Genomic DNA, 9,925 nt, shown 5'->3' with positions numbered 1-9,925 from the left:
AGGAATTGGAGTCTTATCGGCAGGAATTGGATGTATGGTATGTGTACTTGTTTAGGGAGACAATCCAGAGTTAGCTCAGTCTGATTCATGATGCTTAAAAAGGAAAAAACCTTAGATTTTTGCTTTTAATTTTGCTAGATAGGGTGTGTGTTGTCCAGCAGAGAGACAGAGAAAGTGAAAAAGCACTCCCCACAGGAATGGTCATGTTGCAATCCTTTCTCCATTTCACCCTTCAGGATTTGGGGTATGCATGCAAATACATCCAAAATGTTTTTCAAGCCACTGGGTCTATTACTTAAACTGTGCAGTCAGCCATACAGTGGCTTAACAATTAAGCCACAGCTGGTCTCCTTGTTTTTTACCTAAACAGGAGTCCCTTTAACAGACCTTGAAAGCTGCAAGCCTGACATCTTTGTTCTTATGCTCCATACAGCTGTCCAGGATTGCCTAGTATGTATTCTTTTCAAAGAGGGATAGAAGTCCTTCATATTCTATCTGTACCAAGGGTGGGCGGACACCAGGCCTAAAGGCCAGACTCTGTAAAGGTATGTTAGGCCACTGGTAAACAATATATATAAATAGAGCAAATATTTCTGGAATTCTGATTAAGTTAACTTTAAGACCTAAGTATGGTTTTACATTCACTTTTCCTCTAACTTTGTATTTAAGACTCACAGAACATTTAATCCAAGACCATTAAGAACTTGACTACTCATAGAGAACTATGTCTAGGAAACTGGCTTAAACTTTAGTTTTTTTTACACACTAGGTTCTCAACAAATTTCAATGTATTTCCAATTATCCACTAAAGGGGATTTAAGACTCACTTTTGCTTCTTTCTGTCCTGAAATAAGACAAAGAGGGATCTGATCTTGTCCCACTATCATTTTTTTTAAAAACTAAGTTTGATAATGATGTTAAGTTTGCACCTCTTAAGACTTAGGAAAGGCAACTATTATAAGAAAACTAATAAATTTAGGATAACATTATTACGAAGAAAAAAAAGCATACCACTAACTGAAGTTCAGTGTAGGTGTACTTAAGCTAGAAGAAAAACATGTAGAAACATACAATCAACTCCCTTAATTTGCATTTATGAACACACCCATCCCCATGTTGTTAAACTCTTAGCTTATACTTTATATTTGAAAAGCAGGCTAGAATTTTAAAATCAAGCCCAGAAATGTTACACAGGAAGGGCCAGTCAAGGGAGGCCAAAGGCCAGTAGTGTCTAGCAGAGTACTTTTATGGTTAGGAAAGAGATCAGTAAGATATAGAATACAGAGCACTCAAATACAGTTTGTGTTACATTTTTTTCAATCTTGATCCTTCTCCACTAGCTTCCCCAAAGGCACCTTAGAATTTTTGAGCCTATTAGACCAAAAGTACAGGAAAATAACAGGGCATAGAATATCTTATTTATATGACTATGACAAGTTATAAAACTGTAACGTGCTTAATGTTCAATATGATTTAGACACACCTAAAATGAAATGTTTAAAGAACTCAATACAAGAAGACAAGGCAAATTTTCTGGGGACTATTACCTGAAAAGAAAAAACTATAGGTGTCTATGTACATCTTGAAATCAGGATGTTGGGTCTTGATCCTTTTTTTCTTTTTAATAGAAAGATTACAATAGCAAATTAGACAACGGAGTACATCATTTTATTGTTAAACTTTTATTTCATGAACACACACAACTCTGTAAAATGATATAAAATATATCCCTTATTGTTAATTAGTTTAAAAAAATTTATAAGCCTTTATTACTTGAAGTCCAGAATACCCTAGCATATGAGGATAAAGAAAATTCATGATAAGAGCAAGCAGGCGGCATGGTGGTTAAGGTGTTAAGACTCCAACATGGCTAACGATGGTTCAAGTCCCAAACCTAGCTGCTTGAAGATGACACCAGGTACATGTGCATGCATGCCCCAAATTTTACAGACAATGGATTATATATAGCATGGGCATCTTTCCAGAGGGTGATTTCTCACTTTCCCTCTGTCTAGGTTCTGTCTTGCTCCGGTGAACACATACACCTGTGGCAAAAAAAAATTTAACAAGAGCCAGCAGGAGTGGTGGTTAGGGCCCTAGACTCCTACCATGGTTCGAGTCCCAGACACCAATTGGTGGCTTGCTTTCTCACTCTCCCACCCCTTCCTCTCCATCTGTCTCTGGTGAGAACATGCACCCTGTAGCAAATTTAAAAATAAGGGGCCAGCAGATTGAGGAATGGTTACATAGCTCGACTACCACGTAGTCAACTGTAGTTCGAGTTTCAGACCTGGTGGCTTCAAATTCATGCGAGACATGTGTGCATGCATGCCCAAGATCCCAAGAGGAAAATGTTGGAGAAGGTATTGTGCCGTGGCCATCCCCCCAGGGTGTGATTTCTCACTTTCTGTCTGTCTGTCTCTCTGACAAGCACAAGCCCTCTAAAGCAAAAATCTCTCTTTAAAACAATAACAACAAAATAATTTTAAAAGAATTAAAATTTATTTTTAAAACTATTACTTTATTATTATTATTATTATTATTTAACATGACCAGAAACAGGGAAAGTGAGAAAGCAAGCTGCCGGGTCTGGGATTCAAACCATGGTTAGCCATTTGGTAGTCCAGCACCCTAACCACGATGCTACATGCCAGCCCCAAGTAAATAATTAAAAAAAAAAAAAAAGAAAGAAAACTGATGATAAAATCTTTTATCCACTGGGCCAGCCAGTGGCATGGTGATTTAGATGCCTGGATCTCACATGGCCACCTGTGCAGTTCAAGTCCCAGACTCAAGCAACACGAGAAGCACTGGGTGCATGTGTGTGCATGCCCAAAATCTCAAAGGGAGGAAGAGATGAAAGAGAGGGGACTGCGCTGTGACCATCCCCCAGGGAAATGTTTTCTTGCTTCCCCTCTGTCTTTCTCTGGAAATCATACATGCCCTGAAGCAATTTTTTTTTTTTTTGGAGAGGTTTTCACTATAGGGTATGTGCGCTCACCAGACAGAAAGAGACAGAGAGATAGAAAGCGAGAAATCAACCCCCACGGGGGATGGTCACGCCGCACACTCCCTTCTCCTCCATTCTCCTCTCGGGATCTTGGGCACGCATGCACATGAGCCCGGCGTGAGTTTTAAGCCACTGGGTCCGGGACGCGAACCACGGTCAACTACGTGGGAGTCCAGCGACATAGCCATTACACTAACTGCTGGTTCCTGCCCTGAAGCAAATTTTAAAAAATAATTCTCCCACTAATTCTGAGAATATCACTTACAGTTATAAACTTTATAAATTAAACCAAAAAAAAATCAGAAGAAGAGATAAGTATTTGAGTGACTATAACATTGTGTCACTAGGTTTCTCGTTAAATGTAGAAATTTTAGGTAAGCCCTTGAACCTTTAAGTCATTTCTCTGTGAAATGACAAAAAGTACTTTTAGGGACCAGCCACTGGTGTGTTGGCTAGGTCAGCTGGATCCCACATGACCGACTATGTGGTTTGAGTTCCAGACCTGTCTGCATGAAAAATATGCAGGGCAATTATCTGTGTATGGCAAATACCCTGAAAGGAGAAGGAACTGTGGTGTGCCTACCTTCCCTGGGGCTGGCTGGCTGGCTGGCTGGCTGGCTCTCTCTCTCTCTCTATCTCTCTCTCTCTCTCTGGTGAGTACACACACCCTACAGCAAATTAAGAAAAAAAAAAAGTACTTTTAAAAAGGCAATTAGGAGGGAACCAGCAGTTAGCATAATGGCTATGTCGCTGGACTCCCATGTAGTCGACCGCGGTTCGCGTCCCGGACCCGGTGGCTTAAAACTCACGCCAGGCACGTGTGCGTGCATGCCCAAGATCCCGAGAGGAGAATGGAGGAGAAGGGACTGCAGCGTGACCATCCCCCCGGGGGGTGATTTCTCGCTTTCTGTCTCTATGTCTCTCTCTGTTTGTTTGGCGAGCGCACGCGCCCTATAGCGAAAACCTCTCCAAAAAAAAAAAAAAAAGGGCAATTAGGGGACCAGCAGTTGGCGTACTGGCTTTGTTGCTGGTCTCCCATGTAGTCGACCGCGGTTCGAGTCCCAGAACCGGTGGCTTAAACTCATGCCGGGCACGTGTGTGCGCATGCACCTTAGATCCTGAGAGGAAGATGGAGAAGGGATTGCGGTGTGGCCATCCCCCCGGAAGGATGATTTCTCACTTTCTGTCTCTTTGTCCTTCTGGCAAGTGCACACGCCCTATAGCAAAAACTTCTCCAAAAAAAAAGAGAGGCAATTAGATCTGTTTCTAGCTTCTCACTCCAACAGCAACTACAAAAATAAACATCAGAAATGGTGATTTACAGATTAACTCGGTTACCAATAGATGTGGGCAGGTACATTACCGTCTTTAGTTTCCACTAAATCAAAAGGCACACTGGTGATAAAATACTAAATTTTCAACCAAACTTAGATCTTTGGAACTATATAAGATTCTCATTTTTACTTACCCAGATGTTATTACAAGTTGCAAAAGTTGAAATTGCTATAAAAGACTACAGTGATTTTAAATTAGGAATCTGGCAAGCAAATACTTTCACATTCATCCTTAGTAAAACACTCTTTAAAAGTGATAACATTGATTACATGAGTAGCAAATATTTTTCTCCTTCCTGCATAGAAATGAAAAAGAAAACAAAAGTTAATTCTATACAACATTTCAATATTCAAGAAAACAAAACAAAAGCATAGGAAATCCACAGGAATAGTATTACTGTGCTTTAAAAATACATTATTTTTACATTTTAAAAAATGTAGATAGAGCATATGGGCAAAAAATTACTAATACATCCTTCTCAACCAGGAATATGTAACAAATATGGCAGCATCAAAATTCTCTATCAGGGGAACCAGCAGTTAGCGTAATGGCTATGTCGCTGGACTCCCACATAGTCGACCGCGGTTCGTGTCCCGGACCCGGTGGCTTAAAACTCACGCCGGGCGCGTGTGCGTGCGTGCCCAAGATCCCGAGAGGAGAATGGAGGAGAAGGGATTGCGGCGTGACCATCCCCCCGGGGGGTGATTTCTCGCTTTCTGTCTCTATGTCTCTCTCTGTCTGGTGAGCGCACGCGCCCTACAGTGAAAATCTCTCTCAAAAAAAAAATTCTCTATCAGATCCTTTCTGAAACTGACTGGCATGGATTGAAAGTTAAAATATACCTCCCAACACTTAGGTCCTCTATAGGACACCACCCTGCACATTCCACTGCACAATCCCTTCTATGTCTTTCCAATAACTGACAAATCCGATTTTAGTTAATAATACAGCCTGCATTAGACTACGTCAGTTTTATCACTGTCCTATGTTTTCTAGCAAGAGTGGTCAGAAGACCTAATGTAGGCCAATTGGCAAGGCTCATCCAAACCCAACTGGTATTTTTTACTGTGGATGCAACCAGAACTACACATTCGCACCAAGACTGAAGTCTGGAAAGATTGTGAGAAAATGAACAGTACTGATATTTAAAAACCTTATATTTCTAGTAGATCCCTGTTAACAAAAGTACACTTGCAGAAAGCAATATAAATACAAAAACAGAGAATGCCTTAGGCAGAAAAGCAAATATATAATCATATTCTCCAACATACAAGATAGATGTAAGCTACTTACATTAAATTCCCAGTCTTACATCCAAGACACTTGGCACATAGGCTCAAAATACTCGAGTCTCAATTTAATTTAAAAATAAAACCAAGCGTCCATATTAGCTGCCTATTAAAATAAAACTGAATGCAGTTGCTCTCTGCTCCATATAATCCCCATTCTCAACTGAGAAATGCATATATTATGCTAATACATACATATACTTTTTAAATTTACATCAGTCACAAATATATTCTGAAAACTCACTTAAAATATCCTACGTTACTATTTGACTACGTAAGTCAGAATTGATTCAATAATTATCACTCTACTACATGCTACAAGGGACACAGAAGACAAAAGTTACTCTGTCAGTGTTCTCCCATGGTTCACTGGGTCATGATATGGCATTGTGCCACATGCACTGCTAGGTCTTCAGACTAAGGACAACAGTCAAAACCTCTAAATAGAACTGTTAGAATCTGCACTCTTCTTCCACTTTGTTAAATGAAAATACAGTTAGGTCTCTCTAACCTATTTCTCCACTTTTTTAAAACTTTTTTTCTAAGAATTATTTTAACTTTATTTATTTATTCATTTATTTCATATTAATTTGATCAGAGAGGGATAGAGCAAGAGCGCGTGCGAGAAAATGAGAAACCAAGCCACTGGGTCCAGGACTTGAACCACAGTCGTTCAATGTGAGAGGCCACCACCCTTAACCAACACGCCAACTGTTGGCCCCCACATTTTTGTTTTTACTTTAAATTGGAGAAATTCTGAGGTATGGAATAATAAAAACAACCTTAATTATGCTGAAGTTTAATTCAATTAAACAGGCATTTTTTTCCTAGTTAATTATTTCCTAGTCAATAGACTAGGAAAACCATTTCTAAACCCAAACAAGTATAAACTGATTATATTCCAACTGAGTTTAAGTTAACTAGTTTCTAGAGAAGACATTCATCTCTCTTGCTATTACAAGCCATCCCCACATCTGAAATACTGTGGAAATAAACTGTTAATTTTGCACCCAACTCTGTGTTTTATAGGAAAAGACAATGGCTAACATGGAAATTCACCCGTTTATGGTTGTCTCTGTCTCATTAAAACAGATAAGTCAGCTCCTCATGAAATGATAGGTCATTCCTTACCTCTATCCCATCCTCATTTCAGATATGACATTAAACAAAAGTTCCACTGAGCCTTGCTCCATCTTTTACTAACCATGCCCTTCACGGTTTTATCAGCCATCTTGGCCTAACAACTGAGAATTTCAACTAAGGTCAGTCAAACTTCCAAATCCTAATAGAGATCAAGAATCTTTCACAAAAATTTACAAAACAGAACCAAAACTTGAAGTACTCACAGTAAATCTTATTTAAAATTTCTATCATCCCTATCTTAAAAGACCCTAAGGCTTATTAAACTTGCTAAACTATGTTTCCCAAGATTTTTCCTACCATACCACATATAAAAAAATTATTGTACAAAACATACCCAAAGTAAAAGAACAAGGCTGCTAGAACCAGCAGTTAGTGTAATGGCTATGTCGCTGGAATCCCATGTAGTTGACCATAGTTCGAGTCCTGGATCTGGTGGCTTAAACTCATGCCAGGCACGTGTGCGTGCATGCCCAAGATCCCAAGAGGAGAATGGAGGAGGGATTGTGGCGTGGCTATCCCCCCTGGGGGGGGGACTTCTTACTTTCTATCTGCGATAAAATGCCCTGTAGAAAACCCCCCTCCAAAAAAAAAAAAAAAAAAAGGCTGCTAATAGCCAACCTTTGGCTCCAGTGAGCCCAGGAATGAGAGAACATTGTCTTGGAACACTTGGAAGTTTGCCATCATATTCAGGTCTGACAACTGGACGTTCTGATTCTGACCATTCATTTTCAGAATTCTCAACCCACTTGTATGACCTAATGCCAAATAACTTTTGGAATTAAGGAGCTTCTACACATGAGTCAAGTTTTAACAATATGACCAAAAGGAAAGTTATAGTACTAATCCTAACAAAAAGGATTCATAAATCTGCTCAACAATCAAATTCTGAGATAATCATAGATATGAATACCTTTTTTTTTTTGGAGAGATTTTCGCTATAGGGCGTGTGTGCTCACCAGACAGAGAGAGACAGAGACAGAAAGCAAGAAATCACCCCCCAGGTGGGATGGTCACGCCACAATCCCTTCTCCTCCATTCTCCTCTCGGGATCTTGGGCATGCACGCACATGCACCCGGCGTGAGTTTTAAGCCACCGGGTCCGGGATGCGAACCGCGGTCGACTACGTGGGAGTCCAGCGACATAGCCATTATGCTAACTGCTGGTTCCCAGATATGAATACTTTTTAGACACAACGTTAAAGTCCTTTTTAAATGTGTATGGCTTGGGACCAGCAGATGGTGTAATGGCTGCATAACTGGACTCCCATGTAGTCGACCATGGTTCAAGTCCCGGACCCGGCAGCTTGAAACCAACGCTGGGCGCATATGCGTGCATGCCCAAAGTTCCAAGAGGAGAATAGAGAAGGGACTGCAATTTAGCCATCTGCCCTGGAGGGACGTGACTTCTCGCGTTCTATCTCTGTCTCTTTGTCTCTCTAGCAAATGCAGGCACATAGAGCGAAAAAAATATCTCTCTCAAAAAAAAAATGAAAAAAGAAAAAAAGCATATGGCTTAATCCACAAAATGATGGTAGTATACTGACATAAAAATATTAAAAATAGGGACTAGCAGATGGCATAATGGTCAATGGACTCCCACGAAGTCAACCATGGTTTGAGAACCAGATACAGTGCTTAAAACAGAGGGCACCAGGTGCATGCATGCCCAAATCCTGAGAAGAGAATAGGGGAGAAGAACTGCAACCTGGCCATCACCCCTGGGGGGGGGGTGTAATTGCTCATTTTTTTCTCTGTCTCTCTGGTGAATGCATACACACTATACCAAAAAATTTCTCTATAAAAAAGGATTAAAAATATCAAGCCTCACAGTGTAGTGGTTAAGGGAAGGAGATCCTACATGGCTAACTGTGATTCATATCCCAGCCCTGGAGACTTGAAAAACTCACCAGATGCATCTGCATGTGTGCCCAATATCCCAACAGGATGGAGAGATGGAGGAAAGAGGATTGTGGCATAGTGATGTCCCACTGGGGGTCCTTTCCTTTCTCTCACTGTCACTGCTGAGTATATATGATCTCTCGCAATAAAAAGTAACAGCAGTAAAAGATTAAAAATATTGGTGCTGGAGTAACAGGTGTCATGGTGGTTAAGACAGCTAGGTTCCCACGTGGCCAACTGCTCAGTTCACCTTTGGCCTGGCAGCTTAAAAAACACACTGGGTGTATGTATGTGCTTACCAAAATTCCTGAGAGGAGAACGGAAGAGAAGGGACTGTGGTATGGTCATCCTCCCTGGGGCTGATTTCTTACTTTCCCTCTTTCTCTGTCATCTCTCTCCAGTGAGTATACACACACCATAGCAAAAAAAAAAAAAAAAAAAAAAAAAAAATCCTGTATTGAAGATCAAATTTTAAAGATTATTCTTATTCCTTTTTTCTTGACTAAGAAAACTAATTTGCAAAACTGGTTAAGGAAGCTCAGCCCAATCTTCTTAATTGTTTTATCAAAGGAAACATTATTAGATAGTTTTGCCTAAAATAAGGGTTACAGCCATAGATACAAAGAAATAATCTGGGCTATGAAAACAATAAGAAAGTTGAAAGTCTTTATGATAGCCAAATAAGAAAACAAAGAGGTGAGAACAACATACACAACCAGACTCCCCATCCTCCTCCTTTCTTCTAAGAATAGTTCATGACTGAGAATTACTAGTTATTGTTGTTTCACTAATAGAAATAGGGAATACACATCCAGTAAGGCAGCATGATCTAAGACAGAGTGGAAAATCAAAACACAATTTAAGTTCCACAGGAGATATTTTCCTCTACTTTATTCATTAATACATCTCCATAATCTAGAACTGTGCTGGAATTCAACTCTAAAATGTTTTTGAATAGGTGATCAGACACAATATACATGTAATATTCTAGCAGAGTTATCTCAAGAGGACAGAATATCCCCCAGAAGTCCCTGAGACCTTTTTCAGGGAGTCTACAAAGCTAAAACTATCTTTACAACACAAAACTATTTTCATAGTAACACTAAGATATTATTTGCTTTTTTCAGTGTTGACTTTTCCAACAGTGACCAAGTACTGGTGCCTTAGCACTAATATTTGCCAGCACAGTTTAAAAATAATTTTTTTAAAAGAAGTTCTAGTTGTGCCATTAGCCAAAAGATTTTGAAGA

The 9,925-nt window shown here is 39.8% G+C and overlaps 1 protein-coding gene across 2 annotated transcripts in view; it reads left to right on the top strand.

Annotated features, from left to right (window-relative positions):
• SLC16A4 (solute carrier family 16 member 4) overlaps window positions 1-9,925 on the top strand; it is a 32,516-nt gene that overhangs the window by 20,513 nt on the left and 2,078 nt on the right. The gene's annotated exons all lie outside the window — the stretch shown is intronic.

Source organism: Tupaia chinensis, unplaced genomic scaffold, assembly GCF_000334495.1.
Source record: "Tupaia chinensis unplaced genomic scaffold, TupChi_1.0 Scaffold000270_2, whole genome shotgun sequence".
NCBI classification, from domain to species: Eukaryota; Metazoa; Chordata; class Mammalia; order Scandentia; family Tupaiidae; genus Tupaia; species Tupaia belangeri.
The sequence above is the reverse complement of the archived record's forward strand: the minus strand, read 5'-3'. Positions and strand labels throughout refer to the sequence as shown.